Source organism: Triticum aestivum, chromosome 7B (assembly GCF_018294505.1).
Source record: "Triticum aestivum cultivar Chinese Spring chromosome 7B, IWGSC CS RefSeq v2.1, whole genome shotgun sequence".
NCBI lineage: Eukaryota > Viridiplantae > Streptophyta > Magnoliopsida > Poales > Poaceae > Triticum > Triticum aestivum.
The window spans coordinates 36,454,071-36,461,101 of NC_057813.1; the positions used below are offsets into that span (position 1 = coordinate 36,454,071).

Below are 7,031 nucleotides of genomic sequence, written 5' to 3' on the forward strand. Positions count from 1 at the left end.
TAGCAATATGAGTGTGTTGGGCTAATGCAACTAAGACCAGAAGGGTTTGAACCAATTTGAATCAAAGATTCAAATTTCAAACTCAAACATGGCCTTTAAAGTGTTTTCCTTGTTCTGCATTAAACATCAGGTTAACTTGTTTAATCATGCATGAAAATAGTACAGATGGATAGATTGGATTTTTCTGATCATTTTTCATATATAATTTGTCTGATTTGGAGTTACAGAATAAAAGTTATGAATTTTTGAAGTTTAAACTATATTCTGGAATTTCCTATATTAGATTAATTCCAGAAAATCAATTATTGCGTCAGCCTGACGTCAGTGTGACGTCAGCAGGTCAACGGAACACGTCCGGGTCAAACCTGACAGTGGGTCCCGCGTGTCAGGGTGATTAAATTAATTAAAGTTTAATTAAAACTAAACCTGTTTAATTAACAGGGCTGGGCCCCACCTGTCATTGACTCAGGGGAGTCAACCAGGGCCCACCCGTGGTCAAACCCGGGTCGGCTGCACCGGCGTTTAGCCGCCGGCGAGCCCGACGCGGCGGCGGAAGTGGTTTTGGCTGTTTCGGCCACCAAATGGGTCGCGGAGACCACCGGAGTGGAGCTGAGGACGAGCCGCAGCTCTTGGTGGAGTCCGTTGGGGTCGGGGTGGCCGGAGTTGGCGCCGGCGACGACTTTGGCGGCCACCGGGGTTCGGCCGAAGACGAACTTGACGCTAGAGGGGTCGGTGAGGCTCGGGGAGTGGCTAGCTAGGTGCTAAGTGACACGGTGAGCATGATGGACACCGTGGAGTGGCCGGAGGATGACCGGGAGCACGTCGGCGACGAGCTCCACGGCGGTGGGTGCGGTTGAGCTCCGGGAGGTCGCTACACGGCTCGGGAGCAAGAACGGAAGGGAGGGGAAGATGGCTAAGCTCACAGTGAGTGCGACGAAGCCCTTGGTGCGGCCGGAGATGGACCGGAGCGACGACGGCGTTGAAGGGGATCTCCGGCGACGGCGGTTCGGGCGAGGTCGTTGCGGTGGACTCGGGCGTTGCGAGCGCTCGGGGCTCGGCTTGCTCGATGGAGTGGACAGCGGCGGAGCTCCTGGACACGATGAGAGGACGCACGGGCGGCGGGGAGCACGGCTACGACGAAGGCACGGCGATGGTGGCGTCGGTCATGGCGGGGGAGCGCGAGGGGGAGGAGCTGGAGAGGAGAGGGGGTGTCTGGGGGGTTCGGGGGAGCGAGGGAGGCCGGTCCACGACGTCACCGGGCGCGGGGAGCGGCGAGGCGGCGAGCAGGTGCGTGGCGCGCGCTGCGGTCGCCGTCGGGCACCTGCCTGCCTGCCTGGCCGGCAAGCAGCTCGCTGGAGCGGCGCTGGGCTGGGCCGGCAGGTGGGCCGGGAGCAGGCGCCAGGTAAGTTTTTCCATTTCTTTCTGTTTTCTGTTTTTTTAATACTTCTGCAACTTTGTTGAATTAAATAAAATACTTAGGCTACTCCTAAAATCACCAAACTACTCCTGGTCCATAGTTGGATTATTTCCAACATGAAACATTTTAGTTTGGAGATATTTGAGCATTTAAATATTTTATATAATTTTAAATGCCCAAATTCAAATATTTATGATTTAATTAAAAAACCCTAAGCTGGCCTAGGAAAATGTGCACCACTTTTGGCAGAGGTTCTGAACCAAGACAAAAATGATGGGCATTTTAGAAGGGCATTTCAGGTTCATTGAAAAAGTTTTCAGTAAACCCTAATTGGATTCAGAGGGGACTGGGGGTTCTGTCATCCCCATTTCAGGTTTCTGATGAAAGAGTAAACATGATGCAACACTCTAATGCATGGCTAACTAGGATGTGACATTCATGCCGCGCCACCACAGCCCACCTCTTAAAACATCATCCGCCCAAGAAAAAAAACACGACAACGTTATCTCTCTGTCCTCTCTCCCTTATCTCTTTCTCTTCCGATCTGAGCGGCGACAACGACGCTCGCATCCGCCGACGCTCGTATCCGGCGACGGTTCCACCACTCCGTCCATCTCTTCCTCCCACCACTCCATCACCATCCCCACATCGCTGTTGATTTCCCATGTGGAGGTGGTCCTGCGGCGCCGATGCCCTCCCCAGCTGCCGGTGGCGGCACTTTTTGTTCGTGCCCAAGCGCTCGGTGAGGTCACCTCTCACCTCCCTCCTATGGTGCCACCGCCCCAAGCCCCCAACCCATTTGCAGCTCCCTCTTCCCCACTCCCAGGGTTGCAGATCTGAGCGGGACAAGGTCCCTTCGGCCTTGGTGGTTTGGAACAAGGCGTGCGGCCTCTACTCCCTTAACTTCTGGATACTAGGGGCACGGTGGTTGGTGCCCCATCTCTCTTAGCCATCCACAGCGGCAACAACATCAGTAAGCTCTCTCTCTCTCTCTCTCTCTCTCTCTCTCTCTCTCTCTCTCTCTCTCTCTCTCTCTCTCTCTGCGCGCGCGCGCAGATTTAACCTTCAATAGCCCCAATGGCTGGTGCCCTCTCCTCTCTGCATATTGATCTCTTTCAAAACAAATCTGTGCTGCTTTGATACATGGAATAAAAATGATTTTGAAGCACTAAAGTTCAAACCCTAGCCATCGATTATTACCATTCTCCATTTATATCATGGGATTGTTAGCAGACTAAATTGGATAATGATTTTTTGCAGGGTCAAACAAACTTTCATAGGTTTGGTGGATGTTTGGGCAATTACTCAACTACTAACAAAAGGCCACTGGATGATTTTTATACCTGCATCACATCAAGTGGATTTGGATAGGTGAGTATTTTTTTCACATCTTGAGTTTTGTTATACTATTTGCTGGTTTCTTGCATTATTTTTGCTTATTCTCACTTCCGATGTGTAACTGAGATTATGTCAGGTTGCTTGTTTTTTTCTTATCTGGCTATTTTGTCATGAATGATATGCCAAATCTTATTCTTTGAGCATGCAACTGATGGAACCTAGATCAGGGGCGGAGTATGGATTTAGACAAGAGGGGGGCGAGGAAGATAATAATTGTTTGAGAGACACAACACAAGAATATAGTCCCTCAAGTAGAACTGATATGATTTTATTGCAATATATGTCTGGTAATATATAAAAAAACTACATTTCTACCAGTTGCATATCAACAGGATTGGGGTTGGAATTATCATCTACAACGGTTGCTTGTTAGGTGGATTTGCATTTTCTATAACGTTTGAGCTAGAAGCAATGGGCTTGAAAACCAAATATGTTAGGCTGGGGAAAAACGAATATGTTTCTGTTGTATCCTTTCTCTTCATACATACTGTTTGAAACGTTAAACGAGGAGTAAAATTAGAATCATATATTCTAATTTTACCGCCACTGTCTTCAACGGAATTTTATTAATTCACAAATATTATTTACCAGTGATGTACCTAGATTCTTTGAACTTGATCTTGTGATGCATGATGCCGGTGCAGAACACAAGCTGGCATGGTCTTCATCGTGGATTCAATCTCCACACGAGTGGAGTGGCCTCTGACTTGTGCCGCAGCTGCGGACGGGCAGAGGAGACGACGACGTAGGGCACACGGAGCCAGCAGCCCTAGAAGCCATGATGCCCGCGAACAAAATTACCGGAAGGATAGGAAACAGACTACTTGATCTCACGATGCATGTAGTCTTTTTTTGTGATGCGTACAACAAGCGATCAGGTCATCAAGGGATGCTTTCTCACGTTGGACGTTTGGGCTGGAAAATTCGTGCTAGGCCATTAGTGTCAAACACTAAAAAAAAACAGGTTTGCACTTTACGTATACGTACAGTTCATATCAGTACCAGGTAATGAAAACTCACAGGGGGGCGAGGCGATGGGGGGTGTCTGACCCCTGCTCGCACCCCCCGCCTCCGCCTCTGACGTAGATTTGATTATTTATTTATCTTTGTGGTAGGTGACTATCTAAAATAAATTTTGCATAATAGATATTAGCCATTAAAGATGACCAGCTCCATGATTAATAAGTGAGGCTGCTTACTTTGTTAAGTTTGAGGATTGGTAATAAAATAGGTACTTATCCTGGAACCACCAAAATCCAGGATACATGATTTTGGTGGTTCCAGGGTAAGTACCTATTTTGTTATTTCAGCATTATACATGATTAATGCTTTGATGGTAAGTGTAATAAACACATGATTGCTGTACATGAATCCATGATTATTTTCTTTGGGAGATACTATATTTTTCTTTGTAATAAGTGTAATGATTACATCTATTTATGTGCAATAACATTGCAGAATATTCGATAGAGAACTCAGCAATCAAACCTATGTACATGTTAACATGTGAGGGTGCAACCGAATAGCTGTACATGAATCTGAAACAAGAGGAAGAACCGAGGATTCTTCAAGAAGCTTCTTCTATTCGTGCACAATGGCGTCGTAGTCAAGTAAGAGGTAGATAGATCTTTTCTGGTCGCTCGTCTATACATCATCCTTTCATTAGTCATTTTTGATTAGCGGATGAAAGCACAAGCATGATTGTACTTTTCTTAGAATGAAGAAAAGAAATACACCATCAGACCGACGTACATTCATACTACTATCTCGTGGTCCATTTCTGTTCCAAATAACTTCTCCCCTGATTTGAACAATAATTTTTCAGGCTGAGATGGAAATTTTACGCTCACCGGATTACATTTTCAGATACTAAGATAGGTTACAATTGAATGTCGAACAGTTGGTTGGACATTTTGTATCAGTCCTGATACCACTTAGAAGATAGAACAAGTCTGTATCTCTGGAGATTTTCTGAAGTTTTAAGTGTGTACCTAACCAATTGAATATTATAGATGCATTTGTTACTTCTACTTGACACCATTGACACTCTGAAATTTGAAGGGTTCAATCGACACATGGTGTGTAAGCATTGCCTATCTACCTAAAGGGTATGCAGGAGCGTTGCCAACATCAATGTGCTTTGTGCTGCAGAAATGGATTTTCAAAAACCTCCAGCACATGGTGTCCTGGGAATTCCTGGATATGTCGACCTGCTAGCTCATTATGAGGTATTTTGATGCATCTATTAATCATATGATAAAAGAACCAGAACATGGATAAATTTTGTATAGTGTAGTTGTAGTATCTAGCTTGGCTGCTTTTAGAGGTCTGAGCTATAGAAGTTACCGCGGTAAATAAAGTCTGAAGTATTCTGTAATGCCTACATATTTTTGTCCCATTATGTTTAGTCTTTGGTGAGAAATACAATTACGCTCCATAAAATGAGCTAATGTCGGAGAAGGTCGCTCTCAGTTTTAGTTTAAAACCATTCGTTATGTTGCCAACTACTTTCTAAATTTTAATGCGGTCACAGTAAAGTCATCGAATGGACAACTCCTTGTATAATTTAACTTGTTGATATTCACAGAAGCCTTGTTGTTATCAATGAATATAGTGTCTAGATATAAGGACAATTTAACTAGTGCTTAGTATGCCCCTTTACATGGTTACCTAAACTTGAATGGAGTGCCTTTCTTAGTAGGTGTTTCGGTACTAGCTTGCCTTGTGAAGTAATAGTTGTTCTCAATGCTATGCTTTATATAAATTTTTATGGTGCCATTGTCTTTATGAATGTAATCACAACTTTACATTATGTAGGAAAGACAGGCAAGAGGACGAGGAAACATGAAGCCCGTGGTTTGTGTAAATGGGATATTTTGTGTAATGGTGACTGAATCGTTGGAGATGCACTTTATATATCATTTTGTAAACTCGCATTGTGTCTGACAAAATGAACCATATTGTAATGGATGAACTATTTACATCTGAAATTAATTAATGTGTTATTGTTTGGTTATGGTTTATTATTGTCAGGGCATGCATATTATTGTTATGAAACATGAAACTTAATTGATATTTTGTTGGTAACGCAAATGTAAGCTATTGAGGGCTACTGGATGTTTGTGGGAAAAACGAAAAAACCATCTCATAGTTTGTCGAAGAAAGCTAATGCATGGGCCAACGAAAAGTTGGTCGGGAAAACAAACCCTGTCACACAGTCGGTCGGGGAAGCCTCCTGGAAGGCCTAATAGACTGTTGGTCGGGAAAACAAATTCTGTCAAACAGTCGGTCGGGAAAGTTTCATGGCAGGCCCAATAGACTGTTGGTCGGGAAAGGACCATGGCAGGCCCAACAGAATGTCGGTCGGGAAAAGTGCCCCAAAGCCAACAAGCGATCGATCGGCAAAGATACGTCGGTCGGGAAAGGCTTTTCCCGTCTGGACTTTTCCCAACAGACAAGATCGGTCGGCAATAGTTTTTCCCAACCGACTGTCTGTCATGGGAAGTTGTTTTTCCAACGAACCTGACTGTCGCGGATGTAGTGTTGTGGTGTAGTGCTTCTTCGATCATCAACAACGACGCAGTCCAGGTTGAGACCTTTCTTCCCGGACAGATCTTCGTACTCGGCGGCTTTGCACTGCGGGCCAATTCACTTGGCCATCTGGAGCAGATCGAAAGCTACGCCCCTGGCCGTCAGGTCAGATTTGGAAGTTTGAACTTCACGGCTGACATCCGCGGAGACTTGATCTTCGATGGATTCGAGCCACAGCGGAGCGCGCCGCACTGTCACGATGGGCATGATTTAGCTCTGCAGCCGGACAGTGCCCTGGAGGCCGCACACGAGTCCGCTCCGATCCTCAATTCGGAGCCGGCTGCGCAGATCGAGGACGGGTGGCTAGACACCGCCTCGGGGGCTGCAACCTCTACGGTGATGGAGCCGAACACTGACCTTGTCCCTTATGAAGCTCGTGACTCCGAGGTGCCGGACTCCTCGCCGGACTCTGAACCTCCCGCGCCCCCTCCAATCGAATCCGATTGGGCGCCGATCATGGAGTTCACCGCTGCGGACATCTTTCAGCACTCACCTTTCGGCGACATCTTGAGTTCGCTAAAGTATCTCTCGTTATTAGGAGAGCCCTGGTCGGACTGCGGTCAGGACGGTTGGGATGCGGACGACGAAGAAATTCAAAGCCCACCCATCACCCACTTAGTAGCCA

At 46.2% G+C, this 7,031-nt stretch overlaps 1 long non-coding RNA gene across 7 annotated transcripts; it reads left to right on the forward strand.

Annotated features, from left to right (window-relative positions):
• The first annotated feature begins 1,900 nt into the window (after positions 1–1,900).
• On the forward strand, positions 1,901–5,831 carry LOC123158025 (uncharacterized). 7 transcript variants are annotated; one of them, XR_006479236.1, is made up of 5 exons: positions 1,901–2,390; positions 2,678–2,788; positions 3,460–4,798; positions 4,877–5,043; positions 5,633–5,831. It is a non-coding gene; the product is annotated as an uncharacterized lncRNA (long non-coding RNA). The 7 variants fall into 7 exon arrangements; XR_006479237.1 differs by having other exon boundaries at positions 3,460–4,425; positions 4,641–5,043; XR_006479235.1 differs by having other exon boundaries at positions 1,902–2,390; positions 3,460–4,432; positions 4,641–5,043.
• The last annotated feature ends 1,200 nt before the right edge of the window (positions 5,832–7,031 follow it).